Raw genomic sequence first — 18,155 nt, 5'->3', positions numbered from 1 at the left:
ACCACCATATTACTCATTTCTGCAATTGGCTATGTGGCCGTAGCTGGTGTTCATAACTACCTCCTTCTACTATCCAGTCAATATTACCTTTGCGTTCACTAAGCATCTTCAGGTGATCAAAGTTTCTTACCTGAAGGAGTGGCCCAATCTTTATTCCCAAAGGTCTGGAACACTACTGCTGGGGTCTCTACTAGGTTGCTGTTGTTTACCATTCATCTTTATCACAGGAAATTGAAGAACCAAGAGATGTTCCAGAAGATCTCCTGCATCCCAGATGTACCAGCAGAGTCCTCCTTACCCCCAATGTATAGTATCACCAATTCCCCCTTGATAAAATCAATCACCTATGCTTGCACAGTAGTCTCCCTTCTTTTCCCATCAATTCCCTAGCATGAAGAGCCCAAAGAGGTCAGAAGGCATTCACAACTTCCAGTTTAATGGAATCACTGCTGTGGTGGACATATTTCTTCCTCAGAAATGAAGCCCTCTAGACAAGAAGAGCCCAAAGATGCAGAAGAAAAACTCAAAAGTTTCACTAGAGGTAATAGCCCATTCCCATTTCCATTCTTTAAGAACCCATGAACCTCAACTATAAGAGAAAGAGCATTGTATCTTGGTCACTCATTTAGAGCAGATGCCTTCTCCTGTAGGACACTGCCCCAGCTCTGTAAGCATGGACATCCAATTGGTACCATGGCTAGATAGATGTGCAAAAGGCCATTCTATAATTCTATTAGTGAGCTGCTTCAGAGTGATAGGGAACATGGTAAGATCAGAAAAATCCATGAGCAAGATCCCATTACTGTACTTCCTTGGCTGTAAAAATGAGTTCCTTGGTCAGAAGCAATACTGTCTTGAATACCATGAGAGTGTATAAAGTATTCTGTAAGTCCACATATAGTGGTTTTGACAAAAGCACTACAAGCAGGAAAGACAAGTCTATATCCAAAGAAAGTATCTACTCCAGTAAGAACAAAGTGCTGTCTCTCCATTGTAACCAACCTGCCACCAGATGGTTGGCTGATTTCTCCCCAAGAAAGGTGTACTATGAAGGTCTCTGCTCTTGGTATGTTGGGGACTGAGCAGTGGCTATAGTCTGACCAGCCTTGTTGAGTGGAAATCCATGTTGCTGAGCCCAAGTGTAACATCCATTCTTGTCATCATGGCCTCTTTGTTCACAAGCCAAGTGGTAAAGGAAGAGTGGCTGGGGAGAGAGATTGTCGGACCTGCAGAATGAGTTATCTTGTCTACCAAGCTAACAAGCTCTTCCTCTGCTGAGGTCATTCTTTGGTGATCGAAGATACAAATTTCTTTATATTAGGTGCCCCTTCAAAGAATCTAACCATATAACTCTTCCCTAGGCCTTCTTGTCACAAGTTTTCCAAGTCTTTGACCACCCAGCCAAACCATTATCCACTATGCATGAATCAGAGTAGATCCCAACCTTTGGCTATTTCTTCTTCCAGGTGAGGGAAAACTCTGTCCACCATTCCCCATTGTCCTTCAGGAACAGCTCACCAAAGAAAAATCACTCTGTAGCCATCCATCTTCAGGAAGTGTCACTATCTTGCAGAGAATCCTATCTAAACCAAGCTCCAATTTTTCTTCTTAAGTCAATTGGCCATAGGAAAGTCCCCATGCAGCATGGAGACAGAGAGGGGAAAGCAAGGGGGCAGCTACATAATTTGTGGAGCTCAGAGCAAGATGAAAATGAAAGGCCCATTGCTCAAAAATTATGGATTTCAAGACAGTGACAAGAGAATATTAAACCAAATGTGGTCTGAACATGGGCCCTGTGAGAATGCCCAGGACCTTCAGCAGGAGTATGAGTCTCAGTATCTGGGCTCATGCAACTTCCTTGTGTTTTAGAACCTGTTTGAGCCCAATTTCATGTATACCACTTACATTTGAGGATGAAGTGGTCCATGCATGCCCAACTTTTTGGTTTAATGTGTCAGAAACCTGACACCTAATTCATGATGGGCCACTCAAGTCATACGGTAATTTGGTGGCCCATGGTCAGGTATTTTCAGCCTCTACTAGGACCCAGGAGCAAGACAGAATAGTGATCCACATAGAATGGCATATCTGCTCAAAATTCTGATCATCTGTGTGGTATTCACCTACTAAGTTCTGCTGAATATTCATAAAAGCATCCCAATCCACCACACACATGTAAAACATCACTGGATGTGCTGGATCACACAGTCCAAGAGGCAAAACAGCTTGCACAGCAGCTGGGATCTATTGACATGCCCTCTCTTGTCCTGGGTCCCATTCAAAACTAGACAAGCAGGAGTTGAGGATTTATACAAGCTCCATCCATTAAACATGGGCCACAGACATGGCCACAAAGCAGAGCAGACCAGAAGCCATGAATAGATCTATGTGACTCCAACATCACCAAAGAAAAAAATCACTCCAGGGATGTGGTCTATTGAGGTTTGGTGAGTAGTACTAGATTCCTTCAAAAGTTAGATGTTTTTCAAGTCTAGAAAGCCATGCAGTACACTGGTGAGGGCTGGGGCCTCTGGAGTCAGACTGTAAGAATCTCTGAGCCCAAATCTAAGCCCCATCACTTTCAAGCTGTGTGAGTTTGGGCAAGTCATTGACAAACCTCTCTGAGCCTCAGAGGGGATAATAATAATTACCTATCGCATATAACTATTAAGAGTTACAGTGGCTCTCTAAGAACTACATCAACTTTATAAGGTTGTTATAAGGATCAAATGCATGACTTGTGTGAAGCACAAGACTGGGGCACTGAGTGAGGACTCACCAATAGATTAGCTTTTCCTACAGATGGAATATAGAAACCACTGGATTTGGGTAGGAAGAAATCACAGGTGTGGCTCGTGGGAGGACTGCCCATTAACTATGGAAGTCGGACTCTATATGGCTCTGACTTGAGGATGAAAGTAGAGAGGTGAACGGAGATATGTTCGAGTTAATGTTCTGCTCTTCTGAACTGTGAGACCACAGGCAAGTTTTTCCCCATCTCTGCACCTCTGTTATCTCAGGTGGAAAATGACAGGGCTGACCTTTATGATTTCCTGGTCTCAAGCATCTCTGACAGTCTCTGACTACGGGGTGACTCCTAACGTCTAGGGAAGGTGGGATCTTCTCTCCCTGCAGCCCTGAGATCCCACCCAGGGCCCCAGCAGAGAGTGCTTTTAGTCGGGTCCCTGCAGCTTTTTTCCCTAAAAGCAGGTCTGGCAAAGTCCAAGGAGAGGTTTTCAGTATGTATTAAAGCTCTGGCAGTGGTTCCCATGTATACAACTGAACTATTTTCAGCCCCAGCTATTTTCTCTTCCTTTTGAAGAGTGGGTGGATTTTTAAGACAAACAGACTAATTAGGTATATGTTAGCATTGCCACAAAAGCAAAACAGTCAGATTTCCCAACACAACACTGAGCTGGGGCTTGGAATTTGGAGAATCAGGAGGGAAGCCCGGTGCTGGTTCCATTACTCATACCCAGAGGTCTTCTCTTTCGACCAACTGGCCTCTCACTGGGCCAAGGTGAGGGGAGCTTCTGGGAGGGTCTCTGCCCTGGGGGTGGGGGGTGGGGACCACCAGATTCCCTTCCACTCCCCAGACCCCCATGTTAAGAGCAAAGACACCACAAACACTTAAGCAATTAGAGAATAATTTAAAACAAATGTGCCCTGGAGTCCTTATGGAGCAAAGTAGGCTCAGCTTAACAGGCAGTGTGGCAAGATAGTGCTTTATTTTTCACTGGGGAAAAAGAGGCTCCTCCCTGCACCAAACACACCCAGGATTCTGGTGAAATGTTCCCCCCGCTTCCTCCATGCCCCCCACCAACACACACAGGCCCTTCGTCACTTGGCTATCCTAGAGCAGCCTCTAGCCCAGTGGAGCTGCCCTTGAACATAAATTCCCTGGCAAATCAACTGAATAAGTTTTGGCCACATATGGCAGAAAATCCAAAATAACGGTAGCGTTAATGAAATAGGAGGTGGTTTCTTAAGCCCAGAGGTAGGGAGTCCAAAGCTGGGGCGGGGGGAGGGGTGGAACAGAGGATGTACCCAGGGATAACCAGGAAGGAGGCTACTGCCCTCTCAGACCTGCCAAGGATGTGATTCTGACCTTGAGATTTTATCAGGACCGAAAGGAGGAGGGCAGTGGCCCCATGCCTCCTATTGGGCACATATGTATTATTTTTCATTCATTCATCCTATATTTACTGAACCATCATTATGTGCCAGGTACTATGTTAAGCTCTAGGTCATAGAGTGACTAAGGCAACTATGCGAAATTCACCATCAACAGTGGAGAAGACAGATAAGAAGACATAAACTGGAGTTCTCTGGTGGAGCATCTGGTTAAGGATCTGGCATTGTCACTGCAGCAGCTCAGGTCGCTGCTGCAGTATGGGTTCAATCCCTGGCCTGGGAACCTCCATATGCTGTGGGCACAGCCAAAAAAAGAAAAAAAAAGATGTAAACCAATAAAATGAAATCTCTGGTTAAGTGGCATACAGGAAAGAGTCAGAATTCTGTAATAGAGAATAGCGGGGTAGACTGACTTAACACAGGGTGGGGCGGGGCGCAGTGAGAAGTCTGCAGAAGCAGTGGGAGGAAGACACCCAAGGAGAAGGTTGTCAGGCCAGCCAGCACTCTCAAGCAGCAGATGGAAAGGAGGGCAGATCTCCACTGCGAAGGGACACAAACAGACGTGGCAGAACATGTGGTGTCCTTTAACCATGGGCCAGGCCCAGGCCAGCCCTACACAGTTTGGTTACACCTACGTGGTCAAGGTGATGCGGACCATCGACTGCAACCAAGACATGCTCAGGGCAGCTGTTCTGACCAGTCCTGCTTCCTTGAACAGAGAGAGAGAAGCAGAGCTGCAACTTGAACTCCAGTCCTTGGAATCCAGGTCCAGGCCCTTTGCACCCACAGTGACTCAACCCGAAGAGGAGACTGAGGTATTTCAGAGCATCTGTCTGGGCTGGGGAGGGTATGATACTGGCTGCTGCCCACGGAGAACTAGCAGGCCAGACCGACAAGGACACAAAGGCCAGCCGGCCTGAAGCATCACATGACGCTCCCCAGACCTAACTGTGTTACAGACAAAACAGCAGCACACTTTTGGGTCCACCCTGGGATAATGATGTCTCCTTGTCCAGTTCTGCTCCATTCCAAGGGATTCCAGCATTTTCCTTGGAGACATTAGACAGAGTCCCGCAAGGCCAAGGCTCTCTGGGCTCAAAGGCCACCATTGTGAAGGAGCCCAAGGAGGGGCCGGTCGGGAGGAAGAGGAACGAAGTACCCAGGCAGGAGGGATGGGGCCACCCCAGATAAATCTCACCAGCACTCATCTGGAGAGGACAGGAGGACACAGAGGTCAACCAGAAAGCTGGCAAAGTAACTGCCTCGTGCTCCTTTCAAGATTTTAAGTTATCAAATAACTCAAACCCAGGTAGACAGGCTTAATCCCCAGGAAGAGCTGGCTTTATAAATCATCCACAGAAAACGGTTTCTCTTTCTTTCCCCCAAGTCTCCCTTTTTCAGTAGAAAGACATTATTTCTAGATTAAAAATAAGCCTTTCAAACAAGCCAGATTATCTTTCTGTGTCACTGCTTTAATATATAAACCTGAACTTCATAGAGTCCGCCCGCTTTGTTAGAGTGTCATCTTCATCCCTTTCTAGGCCGTGCCTTTTATTTATAACCAGAAGGCCAAATCTGATGAATGCCACAACCTCACGTGCAGGGATGTCAGCTTGAGACTTCTCATCATTCTTACGCGAGGGTGCACGCAAAGTACGTGTGTGAGTGCAAAGTCACTGTCAGCAGGCTTCCCTGTTTTCTCTATGCCTCTCATTTCCACCCCCGCCCCCCGCAACCTTCGTTTGAAGCTAAGGAAAATTCATATAGATCGGATAAAACTGGGGGAGACTCAATAAGGGTGTATAGGTTGAAGCCAAGTGAGTATCATATTTATCTGCCCACAGAGTTTCATCAATGGTGCCGTGATCTGGGCTTCTTGGAAGGTCAGGCATGCCATTACCATCAGCCTTATGATGAGGCCAGATCACAGTCAGAGGACCAGGGCTCTGTCCACTTGATGCCTATTTCTAAGTGTCTCTTGGATGCCTTCTCACTTTGTTCCTGAACTAGCAAGTCCATAATTCTGCTGGTTTGGTTTGTCAAACTTCTTGGCTTTTCCACAAGTCTGCAACAGCACCCAAGATCAGACAGCAGTAACGTGGGAGGTGGCTAGACCTGAATTTGAATCTATTTACTAGGCCTTGGTAGCTGTGTAGTTATAATCAAGTGACCTAACCTCTCTGTGCTTTGATTGTCTTTTCTGTCAAGTGGGAAAAACAGGAGTAATACCAACCTAATGTATGAGAGATACAGGGCGGGGCACATAAAGTACTAGTTACTGTTGTTATAGTAATATGATCAAAATTATGATTATTTTTATCCACATGAACAACCCTGGAAAGGACAGGACTGATGTATGCTTCCTAAAGAAAATGGATTTCTTCTTTGGACAAAAATCACACACACATAATAATAATATTATTTTCTAACTCTTCATCTGATACATCTAGAAATAAATCAAGCACCAAAATGAAAAACCCTACAAACATCCCTTTCTAGGCCATGCCTTTTATTAATAACTAGACGGCCGAACTTGATGAATGCCATGACCTCACGTGCAGAGATGTCCTACAAACAGGACAATGGAAAGGCACAGTGGTGTGGACAATCCTAACTGACAGACAATTGGTCTGTGCAAGACCTGCAGTGTCGACAGACACAGAGCATTCCTTGCTGGTCTCTACAGTAGGATTGAGGATATGGATCCCAAGAACAAGGCAATCATGAATATGGGCTGCCCTCTACCACTCTTGCCTTCTGCCTCATCAGCACCTTGGACCCTGACTCAAAAACAGGATCTTCAAGTCACAGCATGAGTGGCTGGTTCCAAACCAGAGACTCAGGGTCTGGCCAAGTCAAAGCAAAGAATCCATGAAAGGATGCTGGGTGGTGGCAGAGAGTGTTGATACTTCCAGATGGTCCCCTGAAATGTCTTTTTACCATCTCTCTGCTCATTCCCTACTTTGCTTCCGTGAGATTTCAATCCCCCACACCTGCAACTCATCTTTGCTAGCCTCTCTTCTGGACACTAAAACCACTTAGCCCCTCACACAGAGAGCTTATGACCCTCTCTTTTAATGCATGACCCTGGGGCGGGAGCATTAAGGTTCAGGTCATTTGCCTTGAGTCACCACCAGGTAGCAGCAGGACCTCCAGTGCCGAGGCTCCTTGCAGAATCGGGCTGAATATTCCCCCCACTAAGCTCCTGCCCCAGGTGGCCCCTTTGCTCATCTTCCTCCCAGTCCAACCTTTCCACTTCCCGATGGGCTTCCCCTGCAGCAATACCTTAATAAATTACTGCCACATAAGTCACTGTCTCTGGTCCCATCTAAGCCATGACTTAAGACAACAGCCTAGTGTATGGGAAGCTGCTGAACTCGCCCCTAAAACTCCCTTTCTTCCAGCCAGATGCTCAATCTGCGTTTCACTCTCTCTTGTGTCCTTTGGGATTTGATCCCTTTCAGATGAGCCAAGCCTCTGAGTCTGCAGCATTCTAGTCCTTGGTTCTAATTCTTTCCTGTCTTCAAACTCACAGCACATAACAGTGACACATGAGGCTAAGTGAGCCCCTAGCAAGGGGTCAGACAGGCCTCTGGGTTCCAGGACAGTGGGTGGAGACTTTGCAGAGTAAGGCAGTGGTTTCCAATCTCACCATCAAATCCCCTTGTATCACTCTTTCCCTAATGGGTGGTTCAGTCTTGGCTGTCATTCTGCATCCATATTTTAGCCTGATCCAATAATGGACAAGATCCCTTTAGGCACTGGGGGTTCTTGATTGGCCCCCCACTTGTCCCCCTACTCTAAACTCCTCCTAAGGAGGTCACTGGAAGAGGAAGCTTTGTTGGGTTCCCCAGCAATACCTTGCTGAGGAGACCTTGAGAGAAGACAAGGGAAAAGACCAGAAAAGTTCTTCTCCTGTGCTTTCTCTCGTCTCAGTCATGTGGAGGGTGGTAAATGAGGAACCCCAGCTTGGGAAAAGTAACATGATGCAGGAGCAAAGCAGGTGTCGCATGTCTCGGAATCCTAAGCAAACAGTGAGCAATTGGGTAGGATGCACATTGGGAGAAAAGAAAACAGCTCGTGGCTCTGACAACCAGATCTGATGCCCTAAACTTGTCCCAGCAAATCCTAAGGTGCCATCAATAGCCAATCAACACTCATGAGCAGGACGTAAGGACATTGTGACATTCTGAGTTAATATAAGGTAAGCAGTAAGTGAAAAACCCTATTCTTTAACATGTGCAGTCTTATTACCAAAGAAGATTTTTTCTTTCTTTACTTTTTTCTTTCCTTTTCTTTTTTCAAGCTTCTTGAAATATTGAAAACAACTATAACTCTAGGTATTTTCAGCACAAGCTTCTTTACTGTAAACATGTTTGCCACATGTTTTTACCACATAACTAACTGGCCACAAGGCAATTTTGCCATAAAAGATAAAATATGAAAAATAAAAGAGGGACATTAAAAAGGACATACTGAGACATGAGAAATAAATTTCAAAAATTAAAAAAGACTTCAGTAGCAGGTAAGTTATTTGAATACTTTTTTTTTTTTTTGTCTTTTTGCCACTTCTAGGGCTGCTCCCACGGCATATGGAGGTTCCCGGGCTAGGGGTCTAATCGGAGCTGGAGCCACCGGCACACCAGAGCCACAGCAACGTAGGATCTGAGCCATGTCTGCAACCTATACCACAGCTCGTGGCAACACCAGATCCTTAACCCACTGAGCAAGGCCAGGGATCGAACCTGCAACCTCATGGTTCCTAGTTGGATTCGTTAACCACTGAGCCACGATGGGAACTCCCTTGAATATATTTCACATGTAGATTCATGCCAATCTGTGCAAATAACCGATTTTTATTTTGTGGGTTGTACCTAAGCCCTTGTCTTCCAAGTCTGTCGGAGCCTCTTACACTTTTGATTGTTGATTTGTCTCCTTGTTTGGCATTATATTATTTCTCTTTTGCTAACTTTTCTTTCTTCACTGAGAGGCATAAACTGGGAAACTGCCCAGCACTAGGATGCGTGTTTGTAACTGAGCCTCACTGAGCTGTGAAAGCCTTCATGCTGCTGTTTGTTCTCAGCACACTGTTACATATCTTGTGATGGATGCTCCAAAGTTCTATGGGAAGTGTGGGTTCAACTCTGTGCCCTGGAGGCCTCTTTCTCTGTCATTGTAGTGTGTTTGGAAAGAAGAAATCAACTCTTGGGCGCAAATCCTCATCATTGTTCACGACTTTTGTATTGTATGTGTCCAAACTGTCAACCAGTTATTCTCTCTTTTATGACACAATTGCTTTACAGCCAATTACTTATGCCGTCAAATGTTTGGGGCAAAAAAATGTTTGTGGCGAAGAAACTTACTGTGAAAACGCTGGACACTACTGAAAACAACTCGTCACTACTGACAGATCCCCTAGAGCCTGGAAACCCTAGAGTGGAGGCGTGGAGATAGACCTTTTCAAGGCGTTTGGCGTCACTGGCAATGTCCCCAGTGGAGAGCTTAGGGGCAGGTCAAAACGGACAGAGCTGGCTGCACTAATTTTCCCTGACTCTCCCCTACAAAATAGGGGTGACTGTGAGGGTGATGGGAATGCCTAGAGTTGGTCTTAGGGGATGAGGGCCAGTCAAGGTGGCTAAAGCTATTCATGGTTTCCAGTGGCTCAGAGGGGCAGCAGGGTGAAATGTGCCAGCCTCAGAAATAACTCAGAAAATATAAAATTTTAAAAGTTAAATAAATTAAAAAAAGAGAGTTCCTGTCGTGGCTCACTGGAAACGAATCTGACTAGCATCCATGAGGATGTAGGTGTGATCCCTGGCCTTGCTCAGTGCATTAAGGATCCAGCGTTGCCATGCGCTATGGTTTAGGTCACAGACGTGGCTTGGATCCCGTGCTGCTGTGGTGTAGGCCAGCAGCTGCAGCTCCGATTCCACCCCTAGCCTGGGAACCTCCATAAGCCGTGGATATGGCCCTAAAAAGACAAAGAGAGAGAGAGAGAGAACTCAGTCTCCCCTGTGACTCTGGCCTCACCCAGCGGGACTGAGCCCTCTCCACTGCCCCAGTGTCTGTCCGCTTTGGCATTTCTCCCTTCAAAAAGCAGACAAATAAACATGGGCAGAGCTACCTTGTGGGCAAGCTAAGAAGCTCACTCTGAAAATAATTACAGGGAGGAGCAACAGGTAGGGACCTTTCCTCGTGTCCATGGATGGTACTTCTGCAGACCCTGAATCTGCTGCATTCCAGACATCGGGATCCCCAGACAGCAGATTCCGCCTGGGTAATTTGGGGTGGGGTATTCGGCCACGGCACAAATGGCTTCACTCCACTGCACACCACTTGTTTTCTTCCCGCCCCTAACTTTTTAATGGGAGCCTGCCTGGAAAGGCCAAAGGTGTAGTGCCAGCAAGCACACAGTGTATCCATAGGGAAATCATTATTCTTGTGTGTTTGAAGCGTGTATTTGAACAGTCTTTAAATTACTTCTCTGGAAACTGGGTCTGGCTTAAATGTGTTTATCTCTCTGCCTTTGTGAGTCCTTGTTTGCCTTCGCTGGGCATTGGTAACAGAGGAGCAGAGTCAGCGTAAGGTATTTAGCCTTTGAGGCAGTGTAGCGGCTTCCACATTTCTTGCCGAGATAAAATCAACAAGAACTGGGAAAGGATGCAATGGCCAGATGCCAAGGGAGGGGAAAGTCAAGTTTGACTGGGGAGAAAGAACTATGGAGAAGCTAGAGGAGAGAGCTCTGTAGAACTGTGTGTGTGCAAGTGTGTGTGTACATACACACATTCCCCTTCTTTCTTTCTGAAATAGATATTGCAGAAATCCCAAATCAGAAGATAACAAGGGCCTAATGAGGGAGGAATTATGTCCAGAGATATAAAAGCAGCGTGGGAGTTCCTGTTGTGGTTCGATGGGTTAAAAACCTGACAGCAAGTCCTGAGGATGTGGGTTCAATTCCTGGCCTCACTCAGTGGGTTAAGGATCTGGCATTATTGTGGCTGTGGTGCAGGCCAGCAGCTGCAGCTCCAATTTGACCCTTAGCCTAAGAACGTCCATGTGCTGCAGGTGCGGCCATTAAAAAGAAAAAAAGAAAAAAAAAAAAAAAAAAGGCAGTGCAGAAATTCTACATTGGGCCTCCTCTGGTCTCTTATGCGATTCTGAATAAATCACTTCCCTCTCTGAACCGTGGAAAACTTGGACCAGAGCCGAGAGCCCTCCCAATTTTGCTTTTCCAGGGTTTTTAAAATACAGAAGAATTAGTGGTGAAGAAGACCCCTAGGTGCCCAGGCAGGGGGACTCTCCCTAACACAGAAGGTGCATCGTGAGGGGTAGGCAACTCAGGTGGGGTGGCATCGTAGTCATTCGGGTGGGTTCTGGAGCCCCACAGCACACGTTCGAGTCCAGGCTCTGCTACTTCCTAGCTATGCAACCTTGAGCCGGTTCTCAACTTCTCTGCACCTTTATTTCCTCATCTATAAATTGAGGCTAAGACTAGCAGCTACCTCAGAGGACTTGAGGGAGGAATAAATAATGTGTAAACAGCATTTGGAATGTACTCACTCACCTAGAAAGTGCTCAGTAGGTACTTTTTTTTTTTTTCTTTTTATGGCCACACCTGTGGCTTAAGGAAGTTCCCAGGCTAGGGGTTGAAACGGAGCTGCAGCTACCAGCCTACACCACAGCCATACCGGATCCGAGCTGCATCTGTGACCTACACTGCAGCTTGTGCCATCACTGGATCCTTAGCCTACGGAGCCAGGCCACGGATCAAACATGCGTCCTCACAGAGACAATGTTGGCTCCTTAAACTGCTGAACCACAATGGGAACTCTCTCAGTAGGTACTTTTCATTATAAACACATCCGTGTGTGTGTGTGTGTGTGTGTGTGTGTGTGTGTGTGTTTACATATACACATACCTCACTCCAGGGGGGCTGGAAGATCTATCAGTGAGTGTGGCAGAGGCCGACAGATGCCTCCCAATAGCTTTTCACCCTTGGGAAAAAAAATCCTCATGCAAATGCCAGGATTCTAATCCCAGCCAGCTGGTTCCAGAGCCTAGACTGCAGGTTGGGAAGTTCACTTGGAGGTTGGAGTGTGAGGGACAGAGGAGCCTTATCTGTGTCCTGCAGACAGCCAGGAAGCATCTAGAGCTGCAGAGCAGGGGTGTGGCTGGATGGAGAGGTCTGCGAAGGGCCCTCTGGGACAGGGGGAAGGGTGGATTCAACGACAGGCAGAGGCTGCGGCGGGGGAGCCAATGGCAAGTGGCTATAATCCTCCACTGAGTTGAGGGAGACCTGAGCTAAGACAAGGGCCAAGGACCGGGTCTGAGCATCTGAGGGCTCAGAGAATTCCAAATTCTCCTGCTGGGGAGAACTGGGAAGAAGAGTGCCAATGACCAATGTGGGACTCAAACGGGAACATTTCTGAAGAGGAGAAAATGGTCACCTGGATTTGGGATGTTACACGAAAGGTGCCTGTGGGGCGGTACATCCAGGGATTGTCAGAATAGGAGTCTGTTGCTTAGAAGAGTGGTCCAAGCTGAGCATAGGCATCTGGGGGATGGGGTCAGGAGTCGGGCGGGGGCGGGGCAGGTGAAGAGGGAAGCCCCGGAAGGGAGGTAAGAGCTCAGGGGGGCCTGATGGAGCAGGAGGAGAGAGCACAGCAGGAGCCCAATTTGCATGGGCTCTGCTCTTCCCCCGGAGCGTCAGATGCCAACACTGGGAAGCCAGCCAGCTCCCAGATCTTCCCAGTGGCCTGGTACCCTCTGTGGCTTCCTCTGAACCAAGCCTAGGGCCTGCCATCCAGTGCCTTGGCTCCCTTTCAAAGCCTGGCTAGCTCTGGACTGGAATACTGTTACCAACCACTGACCAGGCCTCCCAGCCCTCCCTCTGATCTCCGTCCATGGCAGGCTGCCTCCCTTGTCTGAGTTCACGTTCCCAGCCTGAGGCTCCTTCAGAAGAGATCAGACTTGGGGGAGACTCAGCTTTGATCTTCGAACCACATGAGAGGCTCCATCAACCCACTCACAGGCTCAGCCAGGTATGTCTAATGGCATCTGGAGTCCTGGGCAGGAGAGGCGGCCTCCGTCATTCTCCCAGCCTCCTGTGCTCCTAGCAGCTTGATCTCCACAAGGACATTTTTCAACAAAGAAGTTGGCACTTGATATTTGTATCCAATTCAGTTCCTCCTAATCTTTGATTCTGATCTCTTTCCCTATGCATTTTTACTTTTTTAAAGTAGTTGATTTATAATGTCCTTCAGTTTCTGTTATACAGCAAAGTGACCCAGTCATACATATATGTATTTTTTTAATTAACTTTTTTTATAGCTGCACCTGTGGCATATGGAAGTTCCCAGGCTCGAGGTTGAATCGGAGCTGTAGCTGCCAGCCTACACCATAGCTACAGCAATGCCAGATCCTTAACCCACTGAGCAAGGCCAGGGATCAAACTCACATCTTCATGGATTATTAGCTGGGTTCTTATTCTGCTGAGCCACAATGGGACAGGAACTCCCTTTCCCCCCAACCCATACTATTTTCCATCATTTTCTAACCCAAGAGATTGGACACAACCATGGATCCTATTGTACAACTATGTCCTTCACTTTGAGTTCAAGGATGGTGGGGACTAAGCTGGATGTGGAAAGAGCATAGAGGTGGAAAAGAGATTGTTAAGAGAACTGAAGATTTATTCCAAGGTGGACTTTTAGTTGGGAGAGGCCAGGAAAGGTGAAAGCCTGTACTGAGCTTCTACAGAGGAGATGGGTTTCCTCTGGCTGCTCTGCTGTCAGTTCTAAGAGGATGAGTTCCCCCCTCCACAGAGGGGACGGGCTGGTGAGCAGCTATGTCACAGTCCACAAGGTAGTTTTATGCTAAGCAGCTTGCTCTCTCCAGAGCATAGCAAGAGAGGTAGTTTTATGCTAAGCAGCTTGCTCTCTCCAGAGCATAGCAAGAGAGAGGGCTCCAAAGTACACCAAGAAATATTTGGGTTGGGAGTTCCCATCGTGGCTCAACAGAAATTAATCTGACTAGTTTCCATGAGGATGCAGGTTCAAACCCTGGCCTCGCTCAGTGGCTTTGCCGTGAGCTGCGATGTAGGTTGCAGACATGGCTCGGATCTGGCCTTGCTGTGGCTGTGGTGTAGGACGGCAGCTGGAGATCTGATTAGATCCCTAGCCTAGAAACCTCCATATGCCATGGGTGCAGCCCTAAAAAGACAACAAAAAGGGGGAAGGAAAAAAAAAAAAAAGAAAAAAAGAAAATGTCAAAGGGGAAAAAAAGTGGGGTTGGACAAAAGAACTTCCAGGCAGTGAAAAAGGTTAGGAGAAAGTTCTAGAAAGAGTATGAATCTGAAGTTGTTGGGACGGAGTTTTATCGTAAGGCAAAAGAATAGATGAAGCAAGACTCTTCTTCCAGCCCCAGCAATGCGTGCCAGAGCCAGAGAAAGGGAGCTATCCCTAAATTCCGGGGAAAACTTGGTTGGTGTGGAAGAGTGGTGCAAGGGCAGATGCCTCGGGTTTGGAGCCAGATGGACATAATGTTTTCTCCAACGTCAACACTGTCAGCTGGGTGGCCCTCCCCAAGTGAGAGTAATGAGCCTTGATTTTCTCATCTCTAAACCAGGGATCGATAATAGGGATCTGAAGAAACGGGCAGGATTGTTTTTACTTACTTGAGAAAATATAGGTAAAGCCATCCACACATAGTGGGGACTCTTTTAATTTTTTAAAACTTGGATTGGGTTTTCCATTTACTTGTGTGGTGGTGTTTTGGTTTTTTTTTTTTTTTTTTTTTTTTTTTTTGTGCACTAAGCTCCCAAGCCCTTAGCTCTGGTTTCTATTATAGCCGAAAATGCATTCAGCTCTTGCCTGGGAGCGAGTGCAGATTCTCAGGGTGAAAAACAAACTCCATTGTCTGCTTGTTTATAATTAGTGACATATTACCCATGACGTCTAGGACTGGCTGTGACTGGTGAGGGAGACAAGGGCCCTGTGAAGTGTCCAGTGTGAGCTCTGGTTTAAGCTGCAGAGTTTTTATGACACCACCATCTATTGCCTATTGTCATGGAAGCAGAGTTCAGGTCCCTGGAAAATACTCAACACCCAAAGGATCCCTGGGGAGTGTAAATGAGGGCAAATATCACTTCAAAGTAGCGTGAAAGCCAATCCTTCATCTTTTCATCCTGTCTCCAGTGTCACCAAATTCCTTCTCTAAAGCACAGCCTCAAATCCTTCTCTTGGACCAGCAGCCGATTTTTTTTTTTTTTTTTTTCTTTTTAGGGCCACATCTGTGGCATTTGGAAGTTCCTGGGCCAAGGGCTGAATTGGAGCTTCAGCTCAGGCCTGTGCCACAGCCACAGCCAAGTCAGGTCCGAGCTGCATCTGTGATCTACACCAAGGCTTGTGGCTACGCAGGATCCTTAATCCCCTGAGTGAGGCCAGGGATCCAGTCCACATCCTCAGGGACACCATGTCGGGTTCTTAACCTGCTGAGCCACAACAGGAAATTCCAGAAGCTGATTTTTAAAACTCTATGTTGGGAGCCTTTCAAAGCCAAGGCAGTGATGCTGTTGTGTTTGTGAACTCAGGTGAGCAAGGGCAGCAGGACAGCATCTCATGATTAAGAGTATTTAGTCAATGAAAAATACCCACCACCTGCAAGCCTTTCACTGGCAGCGTGGATCCAATTACACCATCTCTCCTGGACCATAGGGGGAACTCTGCATGTGAGACAGCTGCAGGACTGGGGTCCTTCATGCTCATGAGAGATGGGAATGCACCTATACAGGAATCAGATCCTTCAGCCTTACACTCCATGCAGCAACCTGCCTAGCTGACCTTGGTACATAGGCATCCAAGTAGCAGAGGTCTTGGGAATATTTTGAGGCACCAGATTTTGTCATGTCTTTCTGATTTTTGTGCTCATCCTAATCCAGAAGAACCTCAGACACCCAGGGGAAAAGAGCAGCAGAATTCTCTCAGGTCACAGACCCCACACATAAAATCTCCATCAGTGTAAAGACTCCCCCATCAGTTAATATGTGCTGGGTTTATATGGGACATGTAGCTTAGATACACTGATGAAATGCATTACACTTGGTATTTTAAGAACAGGTCATGACCGGAGTTAATATGCAAAATATATAAACAGCTCATACAACTCAACGTCAAAAAAAAAAACAACTTGATAAAAAATAGGCAGAAGACCTGAATAGACATTTTTCCAAAGAAGACATTCAGATGGCCCGCAGGCACAGGAAAAGATGCTCGACATCGTTAATCACCAGAGAAAAGCAAATTAAAACCACAATGAGATTATCACCTCATACCTGTTAGAATGGCTATCGTCGGAAAGACCACAAATAAATGTTGGCAAGGATGTGGAGAAAACCCTTGTATGCTGTTGGTGGGAATGGGGATTGGTATAACCACTGTGGAAAACAGTATGGAGATTCTCCAAAAACTAAAATTAGAACTATCATATGATCTAGCAATTCCACCCCTGGATATACATCCAAAAAAAAAAAGAAAAAGAAAACACTAATTTGAAAAGATACATACATCCCAATGTCCATAGCAGCATTATTTACAATAGCCAAGGTGTGGAAGTTACTTAAGTGTCCACCAACAAGTGAATGGATAAAGAAGATATCACACACACACATGATGGAATACTACTCAGTCATGAAAAATGAAATTTTGCTTTTTGCAACAACATGGATGGACTTAGAGGGTATTATGCTAAGTAAAATAAGTCAGACAGAAAGACAAAATACTGTATGCTGTTACTTATATGTGGAATCTGAAAAATAAAACTAGTGAATAAAACAGACTCACAGCAATAGAGAACAAACCAGTGGTTACCGACAGGGAGAAGGGTAAGAGAAGGGTAGAGGATTAAGAGGTACAAACTACTATGTATAAAATAAAGAAGCTACAAGGATATATTGTACAACACAGGGAATATGGCCAATATCTTATAATCATTAAAGGTAGACTATAACCTGCAAAAATTGTGAATCCCTAAGGTGTACACCTGAAACATATAATGTTGTATGCTATACATCCATAAAAGTGTAAACATCAAAGGGAAAAAATCATCAAACAAAAGGGGAAGAACATATACTATTGTACATTAATTATAGCTCAATAAAAAATGTAAACATCAAACAATAGGGGAGGAAAAAGTCATGACCACTTAGCAAATACATGTGGATGAGTCTCTCCGGGGTTTTAAACAGAGCCGGGCATGTTAGTCACGGTCTGGACAGGAAAGCAGCAGCCATTCAAAGGGGCAACTGAAAAGAGCCTAACGAGAGACGGACCACTGACGTGGTGGGGGCAGAATTAAGGGGACAAAAGGGGGGGAATGCAGCACCCAAAGACAAGCAACAATGGAGAGCCCCCACCACTTCTTCATCTACTGCTGCCACAACAAATTACAGAAAATTCAGTGTCTTAAAATGACACCTATTTATCACCTCACAGTTAGGTTGGTCTGAAGTCTGGTTCCAGGGCAATTCAGCTGGGTCCTCTGCTTAGGCCCACAGGCTGGCGTCAAGGTGTCCAGAGGCTGGTGTTCCATTCTGGCGGCTCTGGGGAGGAACCTGCCTCCAAGTTCTGCAGGTGGTTGGCAGAACCCAGTTCCTTTGCGGGTGTTGGACTGAGATCTGTCTCCTTACTGTCCAAGGGAGGCTAGAGCCTCCCCGCTGGCCCCTTCATCTCAGAACCAACGCGGAATCCTTCTCACTCTCTAAACGTCTCTGGTTTATTCTACTGCGGCATCTAGCGTCCTCCAGCTGGAGAAAGTTCTCTGATTTTCAGGCTCATGTGATTAGATTGGGCCCACCTGGATGCACTCCTTTCCCTGTCTTAAAGGGGCCATGACCTTAAAGACATCAGCAAGGTCCCTCTTGCTTTGCAATGTAACAAATTCACAGGTTCCGGGGATTAGGGTGTGGTCATCTTTGGGGGTGCAGTTATGCCTCCCACCAACCCCTAGGACTAAAAGGACTAAGG

General features: G+C 46.4%; 1 protein-coding gene across 1 annotated transcript in view; it reads right to left on the bottom strand.

The window, feature by feature from the left end:
- The window catches only part of DAAM2 (dishevelled associated activator of morphogenesis 2), a 158,689-nt gene extending 140,787 nt beyond the window's left edge, over window positions 1–17,902 (bottom strand). The window contains 1 exon segment of the mRNA XM_021098661.1: window positions 17,618–17,902. The gene's annotated coding sequence lies outside the window, so the exon portion shown is untranslated.

The sequence above is a fragment of the Sus scrofa genome, chromosome 7 (assembly GCF_000003025.6).
Source record: "Sus scrofa isolate TJ Tabasco breed Duroc chromosome 7, Sscrofa11.1, whole genome shotgun sequence".
Lineage (NCBI taxonomy): Eukaryota > Metazoa > Chordata > Mammalia > Artiodactyla > Suidae > Sus > Sus scrofa.
This window is presented reverse-complemented; position numbering and strand designations above follow the sequence as displayed.